Below are 21,429 nucleotides of genomic sequence, written 5' to 3' on the forward strand. Positions count from 1 at the left end.
ATAGGCTCTAGCCTCTGATATATAATATAACCTGTCAGAACTTATGATCCCATTTAATCATCACTCACTTTTCCGAGTATTTACCAAATTCAAGCCTCATATTTCTGCTCTTTTCTCTTTCAAGTATCTCCCTCAGAGAATTCATCCCCTCTCTTTGTCTTTTTCTTGATTTCAAAGAGCACTCATATTCCAAAAACTTCTTCCTCTTCATTTCCAGACCCTCTCTCCAAACTTCCTTATTTTGCCAACTATGTTCATTCAGAGTTCTTCATGGTTCAGGACCAAAGAGCAATCATTGACTTTCAAGCATGGTAGATTTTTGCCACTAATTCCGTGGGTAACCACTGACAAGTTGCTTCTTTCTCCCACCTTAGCCTCAGTTTTCCTGTTAGTTAAATAAGAGAGATGGACTAGATTCAATCCAATCAACATTAAGCATTCAACATGTTCAAGGACTGAACACAATGCTGGTAACATAAAATTAAAAAGCAAAACAAAACAAAACCCAGCATAGCCTCTGACCTTAAAGGGCTTATAAATCTAATGGAGACAGAAAGGAGAGTGGCGGCCTGCAGGAATCAGTATTGATGAGGTCAGGGTAGCAATTCCTAGTTCAAAAAAAGCATGTGACAAATTCACAATGGCCACCTCTTTGCCAAAAGATAGCTTTATTTAGGGAAACAGATTATGACAAAATAAGAGGCAAAATAGGCACCAGGAATGGCAAATAGGAAATAGAGCTGGGAGAGCATATTGTTAGCAAGGAAAAGACAAATTCCCCAGGGGAACTTATAATAGAAAGGAACTACTCTGTGAGGTGGGAGTAAGCCATTGACTGGCAGATTAGATCCGTGGAGGAGTTTAACAGACTAACCAGAGTTAGCTAGAGAAAGACACCATTAAAGGGAAGGCCCTTTGAGGAAGGGGGGAGGAGGAGGGGGAAAAGGGAGGGAGGGAGGGAGGAGAGACAAAGGAAGGAAGAGAGAACAGGAGGGAGGAGGAGAGAAGGAGGAGAAGAGGAGGAGAGGGAGAGAGAGAGACAGAGACCGAGAGAGAGACAGAGAGAGAGGAGAGAGAGAGACACACACAGAGAGAGACAGAGAAACAGAGACAGAGAAAGACAGAGAGAGTAACTTCATAGTGGCCTTAGTTCCGGAAAGAATTTAGCAAAGATATTCATCATAAGCAGATCTTTTATAAGAGAATAGAGCTTTAAAGGTTTCTCAGTGAAACCAAGGAAGTACAGAAGGGAACTTAGAGGGTGGGATCAAGGAGGAGAGGAAGTGTTCAGAGGGGGATCAAAGAGGAGTCAGATGGAATAACTGGCAGATTATGCCCCAGACCTATCTAAAAATATACTAATCAATATCTCAAAAGGTTGTTTAAAGATACTCAGAGATTGGGGAATGGATAATGGAGGTTGATAAAGAGTTCCTCACAATTACTTTATACAAATAGGATAATAGGAATTTGTTATATCTGAAAATAGCCATTGGAGCTTCTTCTTGATAGGGGAAAAGATTAAGTCCACACCAATAATAAAGAGGGAGTGGGACAGAAACCAAGGAAAAATCTAGGCAAATGCAATGAGAAACTTGAGGAGAAGAGGGACAACAACCACTGGCACATACTAGGAGCTTCATAAATGTTTGCTGACTGACATGACTGACTAATGTCAGTGAGTTTGAGTCTTTGAGATCCAATTTAACTGAGACAGTGGCTAGAGAGCCGGGTCTGAGGATTTAGTTCAGTTCCAGACAGAAAAACTTAGTATACCTCCTGGCAAGTCATTTCCTCAACTGTAAAGTAAAAAAAAAAAACATCCAGGGCTGTGATGACGATTGAATGATATAAGATTTGGAAAGAACTTAGCATAATACCTAATACCTAATAGAGGTTTAATTAAATGTTTATTTCCTTTCTTTGGAATTGATCACACAAGTGTAGACAGACACAAAGAACTGTCCAGCATAAGATGTTCACATCAGAGAAGGTGCTGTGCTCTATAAGCAAAACAATTTAAATAACTCAAAAGATATACAAGCTGCCCAAATGTTCAGGTGGACTATTTACATCCAACCTATGGTGGAATTCTGAGCCCATATTGGTCTTATCAGCCATAATTGGATAGACTGTTACTTGACTCTAACATAGTGATGTCATTTTGGTCCTCTTTGATTTCCTTTCTTTAAATCCACAGTATTTACTATATTCCAGGCATCATGCTAACCCAGGAATACAAAGACAAAAATAAGAATCCCAGACAGGGGGAAACTTTAATAATAGCTCTCATTTCTAGGGTGTTTACCAAGAAATTTCCCCACTATCACCAGTAAAACTCCAGCTCTTCCTTTCTACTTACATTCTACTGAATATAGTTGCTGGTTTCTTTATTCTGTGAGAGAAGCAAACTATGAAGTGGAGAAAGCTCTGAACAAGGAGGAAGGAAACCCATAGAAGATTAATAGTGCAGTTGAAAGAAGGATTCTTGAGCTTAGAATCAGGAAGACCTGAATTTTAATCCTGATCCTATGTTTTCTTGGAAGAGAAATTTAGCTTCCAATTTTCAAAAAATTTAGTCATTAACCTTTGTGGACCTTAGTTTCTTCACCTGAAAAATGAAGGCTAAAGGATCTTCAGGGGTCCTTCTAGCTATAAATCCTATGACTGTGGTTCAAATGCCAATCCTGACAATTACTGACACAACTTTGGTTTTTAACTAAGTCATTTCTCTTTTATAGTTTCCTCTCTATAAAATAAGGATCAGAAACTATGTTTTGGAGCCTCACTGGTGATAATGGAGAAATTGATTAGCAAACCATCATAGAAATGCCAGCTCTTCATGAAGTCACCTCACCGACTGGGATTCTTGGGATTCTGAGCACTTTGGGCCTACCCCTCTCCAAGTTTCAAAGGGCCATAGATTTGAGATGTAAATTACTTCAACATGGGATTTTCCACAAGCGTTCTTTCTCTACAAATCATTGTTCATAACACTAGAAACCTGGATCGATATTAAGTACAGTGACTACCTACTTTCTATGCCAAGCAGACCACAGGAGCAATATGCAGGGGGTACCTAGACTGCTGAGACTGTACCTACATGGGGTCACCTCATTCAGAGTTTGGATCAAAGAAGTCTTGGAGCGTTACTTTGCATGTGTATGCATGTATATGTGTGTGTGTGTGTGTGTGTGTGTGTGTGTGTGTGTGTGTGTATATATATATATATATATATATATATATATATATATATATATATGTATATATATATATATATATATATACATATATATATGTGTGTGTGTGTACGTTCACATATATGCATTCTACCTGGAAACCACAATGTATATGGAACAGATTAAAGTTTTAGAAAGTGACCTTTTCTGTACCTTAAAATTCAGTGAGACTAGCTTCCTCAAATTCCAGGAGAATAGTACTGGGTAATTATGCTTTGTATTAAAGGTCATTTGGCATGGAGAATACAGTGCTGGGGCTGAAGTCAGGAAAACTTGAGTTCAAATCCTCCCTCTGACACTTATTAGCTGTATGACCTTGGTTGAGTTAGGAGCCACTCAATGCTGCAGATTCATCTTCTATGACTGTAAGTTTATAGGTGCTGTACTAGGTACTTACTGGACATATGAATCCATAAATTAAATGATCCCTTCACTCAAAGAACTTACATCTTAACAGAGAAATAATAAAAGTATTTACAGTTGCTAATCTGTATTCTGGAAAGAACTTCCATACTGGAAGCTCCTCTCACTGATTAAAATCACAGATTCAGATCCTCTCCTTCACTGATTCCCTTCCTAGTCAGCAACTCTTAAAGCAAGTAAATCATAAGAGGCAAAATGACTTCAATGGATAAAGGTCTGAATTAAGTGTCAAGGAAATATGGCTTCAAATTCTGCCCTCTACTACTTCTTGGAAGTATGATCCTGGATAAGTCACTTAACTTACCTCTGAGTTTCAGAATTAGTCCAGAGTTAGTCTGCAGACAAACTACAGTTGACCTGAAAAAGATGAGAGCTTTAAGAAGAATATTATAAACATTAATCATGGGGTGATGTGGAACTTGGGATAATAATACCAATTTAGAATGAACTCAGTAAAAAGGTTTCCAGAAATGAGGAAGTAAGTGATAAATCCATTGTTATCTGCCTGATCAGATGACATATACAATATGATATTAGGTTCTGAAAACTGGATTTTCAAAAAGACAGTGATAAGCTGGTGAATATCCAGAGGAAGACAATCAGGAAAAGGAAGTATCTTGAGACCAAGCCCACTGAGAATCACTTGAACGATTTAGAGATATTTAACCAGCCCCTTCATTTTGCAAATAAGTACAGAAGTACAGAAAGAAGAAGTGAGTTGAAAATGGTGACACAGGTGATGAATACAAAGCCAGCATTTGAATCAGGATCCTTCTACTTCCAAGCTAGTGCTCCTTCCACTGCATCATATATACCAAGCCTGAATGAGTCCCAGTAAAATATCTGTTCATCATTTTAGATGCTGAAAATGAAAAGAACAAATTATGGTACTGGGATTCTGCCATATTAGCAATGATTGCAAATGTTAGAGCCTAATATTTTCTGAAGGGCTAACCAACTTTATTTGGAAGTCTATTTTTATTCACACAATAGAAATGGGAATGAGAAGGCTATGACTGCAAAGTGACCAGGTTTGAGGGCAGTCCCATTTCCTAAGGCAAATGAAAATCATTTATACCATGCAGACAAGGGCATTTGCCTCTGAGATGACCTTTCTGCTGATGCTAATAATCTAAGTAAAGAAAAAAATCAGGATCATTAGAAGAAATTAGAAAAACCAAATGCTTGCTTTGAAATTATGGAATCTGGGGAATGGTGTTTTCTCTATCTACTTACTTTGTCAGAGTGGAAAAACAATAAAACCTGGGAAGAAATTATCTAATCAGAAATGTGAACTACAATTTGTTGAAAGTGATGTAAACCTATGGAGAATGTGACTTCTTTGTAAACTAAATTAAAGTTAATTGACTTATTAACTAGGCTTTAAATTCTCCTGCCATAGATCCTGAGAGGCATTATAAGGAAAGAAAACACCCAGCCTGACAGGACCATAGGCTGAAATTGTCCTGATAGCAAACCCTGAATTTAATGAAACAGCACAGGATAGCTAAGAGGCACAATGGATATAGCATTGGCTCTGGTGTCAGGAAAACCTGAGTTCAAATGTATCCTCAAATAGTGTGTCAGCTTTGACAAGTCATGAGGCACAAGTTTGTTTGCACTTGCAAACCTTAAAGCACTCTATAATATTAGCTATCAATAACATTAATATTAGGATAGAAATTACTCACCATAAAACTCCTCACTCTGAGTTATACTATCCCACAAATATGCACACCATCAAAGGGAACAGTAGCTAGACATAGGGATTCCACAAAGGGCACAAATGTGGGGGAGTACATTCTGAGGGAGTAACTCACCCTTCACATGCAAAAGGTCTACAGGTGTCTTCTGATGATGTCATCCTGGTGCTGTCCTGGGTCCTGAACCTGAGGAGCTATGTTATGTCCATTGCTTCTCATCTCCCTCATCCTCCTCCTCTTCCTCCTTTTCCTTCTCCTCTTTTTTCTCCCTCTTTCTCTTCCCCCCTCCTTCTCTCTCTATCTTTCTATCTCTTCCTTTCTTCTTCTCTTCTCCCTTCTCTCTTTTTCCCCTCTCTCTGTCTTCCTCTATCCCTTTGTGTCTATCTCCCATCCTTCCTCCTTCTCTGCCTTCCTCCCTCCCTCCTTCCCTCCCCCCCTCTCTCTGTCTCTCTGTGTCTCTCTCCTTCTGAGTCTGCCTGTATCTCTCTCTGTCACCAGACACGCCCAGATTCTGAGCATGAGCTGCTTTTGAAAGGGAGGACACACACACCCCCAACCATTAGGTTAGGAAAAAAGGAAGACTTAATTATTTTCTTTTGACAAGAAGAAAAGATGTTGGGTCTCAGAGTCTTTGTCCCTGGTGCCAAGGTCTTTTAGAATACAGAACATCCAGCCAGCTAATAAGAGCCTGCAGACATTTAGTCTGTCTTTATATTCACTTGTTCATGCTGGCAAGATCAAAATCATTGTCCCATGCCTCTATGTGACTTTGGATTAGAAAATCCTCTTTAACTCCTATCAATTATTTATTGTCAATGTGAATCTGTCTCAACTTACTTTGGAAACTGGCTTTTAACACATTGCAAGGAACTATCTCAATTAAGGACACTGTAGCTTTTTTTAACTTCCCACCCCCTCAAAAAAAATCCTTTGGGTCTTATTATTCAACTAAATCTGAGCATGCACAAAAGCTAAGCTAAGAGGGAAATGTTGTTGTGTTTTCCCTCTCTGACTTTGCTCTTGTTATGTATATATGGCCAACAACATGCTTCACGGATCTCTTTTAAAGAGTTACTTGTTATAGATGATGGCTTTCAAAGTGGGGGGAAGAGAAAAGAAAATATTGGGAAATGAAGGTGTTATAAAAACAAATCTTAAAAATAAAAGTTTAAAAGAGCTGTCCTGGGATTTGAATAATAGCATTAATAGTTCCCATTTCAAATGAGTATAAACTGTTTGCATTTTTGTTTTTCTTCCCAGGTTATTTTTACCTTCTGAATCCAATTCTTCCTGTGCAACAAAAAATTCGGTTCTGCACACATATATTGTATCTAGGATATACTATAACACATTTAACATGTATGGGACTGCCTGCCATCCAGGGGAGGGGGTGGAGGGAAGGAGGGGAAAATTCGGAAGAGAAGTGAGTACAAGGGATAATGTTGTAAAAAATTACCCATGCATATATACTGTCCAAAAAAAGTTATAATTATAAAATTAATAAAAAAAAGAAAAAGAAAGTCATCTTGTTGCTAAGCTTATGATAACACATTTCAAGTGCAACAAGCCAGGTGCTCAGACAATTGTTCAGTCATTTCAGTCATGTCTGACCCCCTTTAGGGTTTTCTTAGCAAAGATACTGGAATGGTTTGCCATTGCCTTCTGCAGCTCATTTTACAGATAAGAAAATGAAGGCCAAATGGCTTAAGTGATCTGTCCAGGATCAAATAGCTCTGAAGTATCTGAGGTCAGTTTTGAACTCAGAAAGAGGAATCTTCCTGACTCTAACCCAATATCATCAGCAACATAACTGCCTGGGCAATAGACATATAATAAAAACAATTAGAATGTTAATGAAAGTAATAGACCAATAGTCTCTAGGATGTTAGTGAAAATAAAAAAACAATCAACAAATACTATCTTTACAATGTTGTAAAATAAATTGTTTTAGTTCTACTAATTTCAAAAAAAATTAGTTCCCACTTCTATACTGTTTTAAGGTTGATAAAGTATTTTCTCACAAAAATCCTTGAAAGCGTGTAGCATCATTTTACAGATGAGAAAACTGAGGATCAGTGCTTACTCAAGGCAACAAAACTCTTTGATGGCAGAACATAAATTCAAACCCAAGTCCTCTGGCTCTAGGTCAAGTTCTCTTTATATATCTCTGTGCTTTCTCTAGAGCAAATCACCTCCCAAATTGAGCCCCCATCATAGGAAACCATATAAACCAACCAGCCAGAGAAGATCATTGAGAGCCAAGTTTGGCTGTGTGCCCTCAAACCCCCTAGACAAAGGGTGATCCCTTCAGTTGGGACCTACATCCCTTAGAAGTACAAGACAGAGGACACATTTATTTCAGGCTTGAGGAAACAGTTGGTTCATTCAGACATATGCTGCTAAGTCTCCCTCTATATTATCTTCAAACGTAGCTGAGTCAAAGGGCAAACAGGAATCTGAAAGAGATGATTGCTTCCTTTGTGGGGGATAAGGATTCCCACGGAGACGGGAACATATATGAATCCTGATTTGCAATCATTTCCACTATTTATGAGGTCATTGGACTTACTCCTGCTGAGCTCAATTTAGGAAAAGCTTTGGTTGGATCAGTGCAGAGAATATTACAATCACATTGACTTGGTGATGTCCAAAGCATCATGGGTACCAAATGCCAGTGATGTATCAATGAACTGAAAAAGGAGGTGCATGTTTCAGCAACTGGCAAATATCCTCTAAGTTTGAATGAGATGAAAAAATCCATCTTCACAGACAGAACATCTTTCCCAGGTTTCAAAGCAATCTAAATCTGTGCCCAGCCCTGAGAAACATGCAACTCCCCAAAAAGAGGGTGGTGAAATTTTCTAAAAATAAAAGCTTTCAAATCAATAAGCATTTATAAAAGTGACTACCATGTGCTGGGCACTGTGCTAGGCACTTAAGAAATAAAGATGAAAATAATCCTGACCTTCAAGGAGCTTACATCCTACTTAAGAGGGGGAGAAGCATAGGTATAATATGTACACTAAGTCTAAATTCTTAATACAAGTTTTTTTAAAAATTAAATTTAAAGATTTGTATTTTTCTTACTAAGAATCCACCACTGGATAATAGCATATCTCAACATTAGATGGATCCAGAGCAGGCACCTACTCTGACCAGTGTCTTGTCAGGAATTCATTCTTTGCTATACCCAATGAATGGTTACACAGCCTCCAATCAAAACCTCCAATAACAAAAAAACTCCCTAGATTCAGAGGGTTCCATTTTTGATAATTCTAATTAAAAGTGCTTTAGGATAATCAAAATCTTCCTCTTGTATCTTCTCTTCTCTCTTGTCTCCCATGACTATATCCTATTACAGGAACCAAGCAGGATGGAATTAATCCACATAACAGTTTTTCCAACACCTAAAGACATGAAAACACCCCAGCTAAGTTTTGTCCTACAGAAGATTAATCCTTATATGATGACTCTAGAGTCACCCTTCTCCTGTCACTTACTTTCTTCACCTACATAAACCCATGAAGCTCGATCTTGGATTTGCAATTTGCAATTCAAATCCACATTATAAGGGGTGATACTAAAAATCTGACTTTCTATGTTCACCTCACATTCTAGCTCTTTCTTTGTTCTGTAATCTAAGATTTGCTTCAATTCTGACATTCCATATTCTAAGCCCCATGTCCTGCCATAAGATGTTTTTAATGAACTCATTGGCATTTCACCAAGATATAATTAGTTGCAAAAGATTTGACACAGTCGTAACACTTTTATCTAAATATCTTGGTAATTCCCATTGTAAATTACAATGGCTAAACATGTGAATGTTAGAGTTTAATAAAGGTAAATGCAAAATCTTATGCTTGTATTAAAAAAACTCAACTTTACAAACACAAGGTGGGGTGTGAAAGAGCACACAAAAGAACATATGAAAAAGATCTGTCAGTTTGGTGACCTATAAGTTCAATATACATCACTAAGTCATATAGTGGAAAGAATCTAATATTATATTAGGCTACATTGAGAGACAGCTTCCCAGAACAAAGAAATGACAGTCCCACTATGTTCTGTTCTAATCAGAGGTTTAGTTCTGGGAACTAAATTTTAGGAAGAGCACTGATAAACAGCAGAGTTTCCATGGGTTGGCTAACAGGAAGGTAAAGGGACTGGATTTCATGTCAGAAAAGGATGAATTGAAGGAACCAAAAATATTTATCCTAGAGAAGAAAAGACTTCAGGGAACATGATGACTTTCTTTAAATATCTTGAAAGACCCATTCCAATGGTCTTGTGATGAAGAAAGCCATCTGCACCCAGAGAGAGGACAGTGGGAACTGAATGTGGATCAAAACATAGTATTTTCATTCTTTTTGTTGTTGTTTGCTTGCATTTTATTTCCTTTCTCATACTTTTCCTTTTTTATATGATTTTTCTGGTGCAGCATGATATTTGTGGAAATATGTATAGAGAAATTGCACATGTTCAACATGTATTAGATCACTTGCCAACTTGGGGAGAGGATGAGGGAAGGCAGGGGAAAAAATTAGAACACAGAGTTTTGTAGGGATGAATGTCAAAAATTATCCATGTATATATTTTGAAAATAAAAAGCTTTTGGGCCCACACTTAACACCATATACCAAGATAAGATCAAAATGGGTCCATGATTTAGGCATAAAGAATGAGATCATAAATAGATTAGAGGAACAGAGGATAGTCTACCTCTCAGACTTGTGGAGGAGGAAGGAATTTGTGACCAAGGGAGAACTAGAGATCATTATTGATCACAAAATAGAAAATTTTGATTACATCAAATTAAAAAGCTTTTGTACAAACAAAACTAAAGCAAACAAAATTAGAAGGTAAGTAACAAATTAGGAAAATATTTTTACAGTTAAAGGTTCTGATAAAGGCCTCATTTCCAAATATATATAGAGAACTGACTCTAATTTATAAGAAATCAAACCATTCTCCAATTGATAAATGGTCAAAGGATATGAATACACATTTTTCAAATGATGAAATTGAAACTATTTCCACTCATATGAAAGAGTGTTCCAAATCACTACTGATCAGAGAAATGCAAATTAAGACAACTCTGAGATACCACTACATACCTGTCAGATTGGCTAAGATGACAGGAAAAAATAATGATGAATGTTGGAGGGGCTGTGGAAAAACTGGGACACTGATGCATTGTTGGTGGAGTTGTGAAAGAATCCAAAAAGTTTTCAAACTGTGCATACCCTTTGATCCAGCAGTGCTACTACTGGGCTTATATCCCAAAGAAATGCTAAAGAAGGGAAAGGGACCTGTATGTGCTAAAATGTTTGTGGCAGCCCTTTTCATAGTGGCTAGAAACAGGAAAATGAATGGATGTCCATCAATTGGAGAATGGTTGGGTAAATTATGGTAGATGAATGTTATAGAATATTATTGTTTGGCAAGAAATGACCAACAGGAGAAATACAGAGAGGCTTGGAGAGACTTACATGAACTGAAATGAGCAGAACCAGGAGATCATTATACACTTCAACAATGATATTGTATGAAGATGTATTCTGAAGGAAGTGGATATCTTCAACACAGAGAAGGTCTAATTCAGTTCCAGTTGATCAATGATGGACAGAATCAGCTACACCCAGAGAAGGAACGCTGGGAAATGAGTGTAAATTGTTTGCACTTTTGTCTTTCTTCCCAGGTTATTTTTACCTTCTGAATCCAATTCTTCCTGTGCAACAAGAAATTCAGTTCTGCACACATATGTTGTATCTAGGATATACTATAACACATTTAACAAGTATGGCACTGCCTGTCATCTAGGGGAAGGGGTAGAGGGAAGGAGGGGAAAATTCAGAACAGAAGTGAGTACAAAGGATAATGTAAAAAATTACCCATGCATATGTACTGTCAAAAAATTATAATTATAAAATTAATTTTAAATTTTTTTAAAAAGAAAAGAAAAAGCTTTAATTAAAATAAATAAGTAAACAAATATCTTAAAGGTTGCTATCTGGAAGAATTTGACATTCCATTTAGCTCAGAAGATAGGACAATAAGAACAAGCAATAAAAATTGCAAGGGAACAAATTTTGGCTAGATGTAACAACTAAAGTCATCCAAAAATAAAATGGGATGTTTCAGATTATAACTGGTTCCTTATCACTAGGAAGGGAGGAAATGTGCCTGGCACTGTGCTAAGTAAATACTTTGCAAATATTCTATCATTTGATCCTTTCAACAACCCTATCTTCATTTTATAGATGAGGAAACTGAGACAAAGAGAAGAAAAGTGACTTGTTCAGGCTTACCAAAATAGTAAGTTCCTGAAGAACTGATTTCAATTGTTCCTGATTCCAGGCCCAGAACTCTATCCATTGTACCTCTAATGGTTAAGTAACCATTTTTCTAATACTTTCTACAAAGAATTTTTTTCAGGGATGGATTGGGCTAAATTCTAGCAACATCTCTTCTAGCCTTCAAATTCTGTGTCTCTGATGATCAATCCTGAAAAGTTCATTAGCTAAAAAACAGTTTTGACTTCCTACATCCTTTATTCTAAGGCTCCTTCTCCTACCTGTAACATTCTATAGCACTATCCTTGAAGACTCAGATCTCTGATATGTCTCATATTCATGAAAATTCTAGTAATTGGAAGCGTCAAGTGGTCCCTTTGACTGTATATGTGTGTGCTTTATATTGCTATGGTTTCTTCATATTCCTCAGTTTCCCTTTGGAGCTAAGAAAAAAATCCTATCTTTAATTCTTTTAATTTATTTATTTTTCATGGTTTTTTAGTTCCCAATTCTCTTCCTCTCTTCAGCCCCTCCCCCATTCCTTGAGAAGGCAAGCAATACAATACCCATTATACATGTGAAGTCATGCAAAACACATTTCCATATTAGCCATGTTGGGGGAAAAAGCTAGAAAAATAAAGAAAGTGAAAAAGAAATGCTTCATTCTGAACTCCGAGTTCACCAGTTTTCTTTAGAGATGGATAGCATTTTCCAAAATGGGTCCTTTGCAATTGTCTTGGATCATTGTATTGATTAGACCCAATCTAATTTGATTCTTCCTAATTGATAGCAAACAAGTTACCTAACTTCTCTGACATTTCAGTTTCCTCATGTTTAAAATGGGGTTAATGATGCCTAGAGTGTCTCAACAAGATTCTTATGAGGATCAAATTAAATTAGTAATGACAATAACAGATAATAAACATCTTAATGGTGTTACATAAATATAAAGATGTTTTAGGATAATAATAAAATAATAGCTAGCATTTCTATAGTCCTTTAAAGCTTGCAAAGCACTTTAGAAATACTAACTCATTTTATCTTCACAACTCTAAGAAGTAGGTGCTATTATTGACCTCACTATATAAATGAAAAAACTGAAGCTGATAGAGATTAAGTAGTTTGTTGATACTTCTTTCCATTTTTGCCTGATGGGAGTTCTTTATATTGGACTTCTAAATAGTCCTTTCTGTTGACAACTAATATTCATCTGGTATTTGGGATTCAATAGTATCTTCTAATGACTTATTGAAGGAAAATATGCTCTCCTTCTTGAAAATAGTGTCTAATGACTCAGACAGCTGGGGTGCGTCTGGGCAAAACTGGCTGAAATCTGGTAGGTTGGCTTGTCTGCAAACACAGTCTCCAATACTTAGCCTCTCTGGGCTCATAAAAATCTCTGGAAATTTGGAACAAATTCCATTTGAAAAGAGTTTCACATAGCCATCTACAAACCTGCCAAAAGTCTGTCCTGCCTCCTCCTGCCCCATTCTGGGAGGAGCTAGTGATTGTCCTAGAATATATCTCATTTAAATCCAATTTACCTGCAAGTCAATACATCACCTTTCTGGTATCATTGGTCCTCTTTGAAAATGAAGGACAAACAAAGGTGCTAGAAGGATCTCTGAAAACAGCTACACAAAATCACTCAAGCTTGGGATAGTGCACTCTCCACCTGGAAGAGCCCTACTTTCAGAAAAAGTTAAAAACTAAATAATGGGTTAGGAAAATGAGCAGACAATAAAAATTTTTCTGACCATTGAAAGTTACTATGGTAATAAGGAAGATCAAAACACACACTCAGAAGAAGATAATAAAGTCAAAGATCTCACATCAAAGCCTCCAAAATTAAGAATTGGTTTCAAGTTATGAAAGAGCTCAAAACGAATTTTGGAAATCAAGTAAGAGAGATAGAGGAACAATTAGAAATAGAATTGAGAGTGTTGCAAAAAGAAATGCAAAAAGCTAATGAGGAGAAAAATATCTTAAAAAAACAAAATTGGCCAAATGGGAAAGGATATACAAAAGTTCACTAAGGAAAATAATTCCTTAAAAAATTAGAATTGAGAAAATGGAAGCTAATGATTTTATGAGAAATCAATTTACAATAAAGCAAAACCAAAAAAATGTGAAATATCTTATTGGAAAAACAACTTACCTGGAAAATAGATCCAGGAGAAATAATTTTAAAATATTGGTCTATCTTAAAGTCATGATCAAAAAAAAAAAAGCCTAGACAGTATCTTTCAAGAAATTATCAAGGAAAACTATCTTTATATTCTAACACCAAAGGGTAGTATAAAAATTGAAAGAATCCCACCAATCACCTCATAAAAGAGATCCCAAAATAAAAATGAAGGACAAACAGCAACAGCAACAAGTCCTGTGCCTCCTCACTGGTAAATGTGGCTCACGCTTTGTCACCATGATCTCCTATAATAATTATATGAATAGCATTTATCATTTGCAAAGCATTCTCAATACAATTTCTCATTGAGCTTGCTAGCCCTGTGAGCTAAATTGAATAATATCCCCTTTTACATATATGGAAAATTATGGTTATGATATAGTATAAAAAGTATTGGATTGAGAGTCAGAGAGTCTAAGTTTAAATCCCCACTCTTGCCACTTTTTAGTTGTGACTTATGGAAAAAGAGTTGGGAAATTCATCTATGAAATTAGAGGACTAGATTAAATGACTACAAAAATCTCACCAGATCTCACCCATGACTTATCAAAGGTATATCCATGATTTATACCTCATGAGTATCCAATTCTTACTTGAACTCTATTGACCTCTGCCCTATTCTGAGCACAGCTAGAGTTCAGTTCTAGATGTCACTTCTTAGTGATTTGGATGGTGAGAGGAAAGAAATGTGGGTGCTTAGTCTGGAAAAACTGTAAAACAGACACTCTCTTCAAGAAACAGAGATCAGAACGGTCCTGCTTGATCCCAGCTCAGAGTAGAAGATGCAATGAGGTTATTTAAAGTTCAAAATAAGAAAAACATTCCTAACAATTAGGCCAAAAGTGAAATGAACTGACTCAGCAAGTGAGCTATCCATCAGTTTTCAAACAGGCTGGTAATGCCATAGAGGAAGCTTCTACCCTGGATACCTTCCATCATTGTGTCCATTGGTTTAATGAAGCATTGAGAAGAATCACCAGACTAAGATGTCCCTGATCTTTAATGTGGAAGAGCAAGGGATGAGAACCAGATCTTACATACCAGTTGTGATAAGCAGATAAAGTTTCCAAATTATTCTGGTTCCTCTGCTTCAACGATTTTATTGTATGTTTAAAATGGAATTATTCCCCACACTGATACTCTCCAACACACTTTCAGATTCATACATGTCACTGGAATCTTACAATAGTCATATGAGTCAGGTAGGACAAGTATGTGTAGGTGAATATTTAACAATCAGCTCTCTGGGAGTAGGGATTATACACTTGACATTTTAAAGTTTAATAACTAGCTGGGAGGAATAGATAACAGTTTTAAATTTAATCTGTATTGCCATTTTCTTGATCACTTACAATAAATCAGGCCCTGATTTGTGGCATTTGCTGATTACTAAGATATAAATGCTCACATTGAAAATTTAAATATTGATTCTTGGGAGCCAATTACAGTTGGCTCCAGCACAGTCCTAAATAGAGAAGTTATTTCCATTTTGTTGCCATTCTTAGTCAGTCATTTCAACTGTGTCTGCCTTCTTGTGATCCCACCTGGAATTTTCTTGGCAAAAATAATAGAATAGTTTGACATTTCTGCTCTAACTCATTTTGTATATGAGGGAATTGAGGCAAGCAAAATGAAATGAATTGCCTGGTATCATACAGCTAATAAATATCAGATTTTTAATTCAGGAAAATGAGTCCTGATTCTAAGCCCAGTATTGCATCCACTCTCCTACCTACCCATCATGTGTTTTTAGACATGGTCAATGGTAATCATTCTATTTGACTACATATACTAGTTAGAAGGGTTTCATTTTTATTTTTTCTCCATGGAAGAGTTGAAAAATGAGACAAGGCAATAACTATAGCAATCCAGTGTTCGACAAACCCAAAGACCTCAGCTTTTAGGATAAGAATTCACTATTTGACAAAAACTGCTGGGAAAATTGGAAACTAGTACGGCAGAAACTAGGCATTGACCCACATTTAACACCATACACCAAGATAAGGTTAAAATGGACCCATGATCTAGACATAAAGAATGAGATTATAAATAAATTAGGAGAATATAAAATAGTTTACCTCTCAGACCTGTGGAGGAGGAAGGAATTTGTGACCAAAGAACTATAGATCATTATTAATCACAAAATAGAAAATTTTGATTATATTAAGTTTAAAAGTTTTTGTACAAACAAAACTAGTGCAGACAAGATTAAAAGAGTAGCAATGGGAAAACATTTTTTACATTCAAAGGTTCTGATAAAGGCCTCATTTCCAAAATATATAGAGAATTGACTCTAATTTATAAGAAATCAAGCCATTCTCCAAATGATAAATGGTCAAAGGATATAAATAGACAATTTTCAGATGAAGAAATTGAAACTATTTCTAGTCATATGAAAAGGTGCTCCAAATCTTTATTAATCAAAGAAATGCAAATTAAGTCAACTCTGAGATACCACTACATACCTCTCAGATTGGCTAAGCTGACAGGAAAAGAAAATGACGAATGTTGGTGAGGATATGGGAAAACTGGGACACTGATACATTGTTGGTGGAATTGTGAATTAATCCAACCATTCAGGAGAACAATTTGGAACTAGTCTCAAAAAGTTATCAAACTGTGCATTCCCTTTGATCCAGCAGTGTTACTACTGGGCTTATATCCCAAAGAGATCTTAAAGAAGGGAAAGGGACCTGTATGTGCAAGAATGTTGTGGCAGCCTTTTTTGTAGTGATTAGAAACTGGAAATGTAATAGATGCCCATCAATTGGGAAATGGATGGATAAACTGTGGCATATGAATGTTATGAAATATTAGTGTTCTGTAAGAAATGACCAGCAGGATGATTTCAGAGAAGCCTGGAGAGACTTACATGAACTGATGCTAAGTGAAATGAGCAGAACCAGGAGATCATTATACACAGCAACAACAAGATCATCTGATGATCAACTCTGATGAATGTGGCTCTCTTCAACAATGAAATGATTCAATTGTTCAATAAAGAAGAGAATCAGTTCCACCCAGAGAAAGAACTATGGGAAATGAGTGTGAACCACAACATAGCATTTCCACTCTTTCTGTTATTGTTTGCTTGCATTTTTGTTTTCCTTCTCAGGTTTTTTTTCTTTCTTTCTAGATCCAATTTCTCTTATGCAGCAAAATAATTGTATGTATATGTATACATATATTGGATTTAACATATGCTTTAACATATTTAAAATGTATTGGTCTACTTGCCATCTAGGGGAGGGGGTGGGGGGAAGAAGGGGAAAAGTTGGAACAGAAGGTTTTGCAAAGGTCAATGTTGAAAAATTACCCATGCATATGTTTTGCAAATAAAAAGCTATAATAATAAATTTTTTTTAAAAATAAAAATAAAATAAACTCTGGGGCTCTCTATTGTCTCTAGGATCAAATATAAAAAGAAAAATGAGACAAGGGAAGAAAAATAATTTTTGGTAATTGAAAAAAATTCATTTCTTAAAGAGAAAAAAAAGGTTTGTAGTAATGGGGAAATCACTAACTCCTAAGGTAATCCATTCTATGTTGGATAGCTCTGTGAGGAAGTTTTTCTTTACACTGAATGGAAACTGCATTTTTCATCCATTGCTTCTAGTTCAGTTCCTCCAAGTCAAGCAAGACAACTCTTCTTTCACATGACAGCCCTTGAAATATTTGAGAACAAGAATCAAATTCCCCTGAATCAGACAAATCATCCCCCATTCTCTTACTTGTTCCTTAAATGGATGGTACAACCCCTAGTTCTTTCACTATCCTAGTCACTCGACCCTAGTCAGGTTCCAGTTTGTCATTGTCTTTCCCCTAATGAGACATGAGAGTGAAAGAGACTTCCTGGATCATACAGCCTGGCACTAGACTTACAGATTCTGTTCATTTCTGTGCTTTAAATAACCTTGTCAACCAATCAGTCAACAAGCTTTTATTAAGCACCTATTATTTGTCAGGTACTATGCTAGGCACTGGTGATGCAAATTTTTAAAAAATGAATGTCTCTTCTATTAAAGAGCTCACATTCTATATTGGTGGAAACAATGTGTATTTATGTGTAAAAGAATAGTTACAAGCTATATATAGAATAAATATTCAGTAATTGTGGAGGGGAAAGAGCACTAACTACTGAGGGGGTTAGTAAAAACTTCATATAGAAAACGGTATACAAAAATCCCTTTTTTCTAGGGAAAAGAAGGTCCATTTGAGAGTTACAGGGTAGTTAGGTGGCAGAGTGCATAAACTGGAACGTAGAATCAGGAAAACCTGCATTCAAATATGGTTCAGATCACTAACTAGATGATCCTAAACAACTCATTCACTCCCAGTCTCAATTTCTTCATCTATAAAATGGGGATGATAATAGCACTCTCCTCCCAGAGAGCTGCAAAAATGCTTTTGCGACCCTTTAAGAGCTATAGAAATGCTAGCCATTGTTATTGTTGTTCCTGTTACCTAAAATATTTAAATAACCATATCATTTCATTTGTGTCATACCCTACCTCATCAGATTTAGAGTTGGGGATCATCTAATCCACTTCTATATTTTACAGATGAGAAACTGAGGCCCAGATAGCAAGGAAAGGGCTCCATAAAGTTCCAGCAGAGTTATGATTAAAATCCAAGTCTGTCCATGGCTTATTCCCCTGTATTATGCTGCCCTCATTCCCCCTTCACTCAAAAAAATAGCAAAGTCCTATTCCAAATATGGTCATAGGATCATATATTCAGAATTGAAAGAGACCATCCATATTTCATGGATGAAGTCCTGAGAGGTTAAGTGAATTTCCTAGAGACATAGAGGTAATAAATATCAGAATCAGAACCTGCACTGTTGAACCAAATCCAGTGTTCTTGGGACAGTTTGCTGGTGCAGTAGATAGAGCATCAGTCCTGAGTCAGATAACTTTAATGTTCAAATCTGGCTTATATTAGATGTGTGACCCTGGGTAAGTCACTTAAACCTGATTGCCTCCACCAAAACAAATAGTCCAATGTTCTTTCTATCACACCGAGCACTGAATGTCATCTCTGGAAACATCTCGCTAACAAGGGCAAATGACTTACCTAAGCTCTTCTATTTAGGAACAGATCTGGGCTTGGGGGAAAAGGAAGCAGTCTCCTGAGTCCTAATTAGGGCTTCTTCTTCTGAATATCTTAGAATAGTAGCTGAAAATATCCCCAAGTTATCATGTCCCCATGGCTTGGTGTGGCTTCCCTGGCTTTACTATAAACCTGTCCATCAGAGTACTGATTGACATGGAAATTGAATCAAGGTGGTCATGCTTGCTGTGTTTGCATCTTTTTCCCCCATTGGTCTTCAGTTTCATTATATTTAGGTATTTCTTTTATTTATCTTTGCACCAGCAAAAAAGAAAAAAAAGGGGGGGGGGGAAGGTGCCTCTTTAAGCCAAGTGTGAAAAGCATTAAGGAACTACAGTGGAGAATAATATCCCTTCTCCCTCCTGGAAATGCAGCCTATGGGGAAGGAAAAAAAAAATCCATTCAAATAATTTGGTTTAGCCCTAAGTATAGAATAACCGAAGTCAAGGTGCCTGGGCTGTTATTATTTTTTCTGATGTTTTTGACACCGACGCTCCGAGTTCTCTGGCATTCGAGGCTCCCCCGCACCACGAGCCCCCACTTGGTCGAGCCGTAATACTCCTTAATATTTTCGTCTTGATGTAATTTGCGGCCCCAGCTTTTTAAATATCCGCTCTGTAATAATGTTTAATTTCAGGGGTCACTCCGCCAAGGAGTATATTAAAGCTTATAAAACTCATTTCCAAAGCTCAAATATCAAGCTGTGATCAGGTTAGGAAGGGCAGCATCTGTGAATATTTCATCTTTTATCATGCTGATAATAAGGAGATGACAGAGGCACATTATTACAATGAGAGAATTGCTCATTTCGGGCCCGGCTGCTGGAAGCCAGGGTCTGCAGTGTGTGTGACTCAATAAGAGTAATTCTGATATGGAAAGCAAGTTTACCGAGCCACCACTGTGTCTTATTTGATTGTAATGAATAATATATGGCTCTGCCGCTCTCTGTGGTTCTTAGGTGGGGGCGGAGAGAGTGGCAGGGGGAGGGGAAAGCCGTAAGTTTTGAGGTGCATTTGGGGAAAGATGGAAAAATAATTTATCAGAGGACGTGTTTGATTGTTAGGAAATCAAGTTCCGATCACCATGGTTTATTAGAATCATCATTTTGAGAATCCATATTCAGAAAATCACCAGAATCCGGGGGCTTAAGCATGGAAGGCTTCGAGACTCATGCCTGCGCTCAGAAACTGCCTAGTAATTATCTACGTGAGTCCGTGTCCTGTATGAATTGGATGCACATATCAATTCCTGCATATTTTTCATCAACAGTGTAGGTTATTTCTTTACGTCACACTGACTTGATGACACAAGGCAGGGACCCCAGATAATGCTAACACACCCAAATGGGCCACTGCACCCTCCCTGAGGATGCCAGCCCCTAGAGATGGAGCCCCCCTTCTCACCATGGGCCCCTTCTGTGTTTTCTGTTGGTTGGTTTTTCCCCCTCACTTGCTTATGCTGATCAGATCCGCTCCCTTGGTTTTCATCAACTTTCCTTAAGGCCATTGATCCCTGGATTATGGCACACGCTGTACATATGGTTGAGTGCATACCTTAATATAAAGCAGTGCTGGCTGGCTGGACACTGCAAGGCCCTGGCACGCAGAGGTGTGCATACAGGATGTGAACATAACCGGTCAGTTCAGCAAAAGGGGGAAAATCAGTTTAAGCCAATTTATGAACAAAATGCTCTTTTCTCCTTCCTCAAGCCCATAAATACTGCCTTCAAATATTGTCTGTCTAACTGATGTTTTCAATTTTTCATTGTTTGTGCCTAGAGTCACGCCAGTGTCTGAGATACTTTCCTCCCCTTCTCATTTCTCTCTTTTGCATTGGGAGGGAAGGATAAAGCCTCACCAGGTGCGTCCAAATGATTTCACAGCTTTGGGGCAAGACCGAGTCTTGGTGGGGGGGAAAAATAATATACAGAAGTGCACAGAGATTCTCCCCAAGAAAATTTCAGGCCCCATCTGGATGAGGTCATCCAAATAACCATATTTTAATTGATTCCATGGTTTTCTGGGTCCCTGTACATGTATTGTTTTGAATTCAAAGAAGTTATTTTCATATTTATTTAATCAACAAACATTTATTAAGTGCTTACTATGTGCCAGACACTACACTACAAGCTGGGGATGCAAATAAAAAGCAAAGATTGTCCCTGTCCTCAAGGAACTTCTAATGAGGAACATATCATATGCGTAAAACAGTATCTAGAATAAAAATATAGAGTAGGTGGAAGGAAACCTTAGGGAGGAAAAATAGTCAAAGTTTGGGGGAGAATTGTTTAGAAAGTGCTCCTGAATGAGGTAGCATTTGAGCAGTGTTTTAATGGAAAAAAACTGGAAAGAAGAATTTCCCAAGGCATGATAGACAGTGGGAAAGCACAGAGATGAAGGATAGAATAAATGGCACAGAGGTATGGACAGCTGACCACAAAGCGTTGAAGTTCATGGGGACGTAGAATG

Source organism: Sminthopsis crassicaudata, chromosome 3 (assembly GCF_048593235.1).
Source record: "Sminthopsis crassicaudata isolate SCR6 chromosome 3, ASM4859323v1, whole genome shotgun sequence".
NCBI lineage: Eukaryota > Metazoa > Chordata > Mammalia > Dasyuromorphia > Dasyuridae > Sminthopsis > Sminthopsis crassicaudata.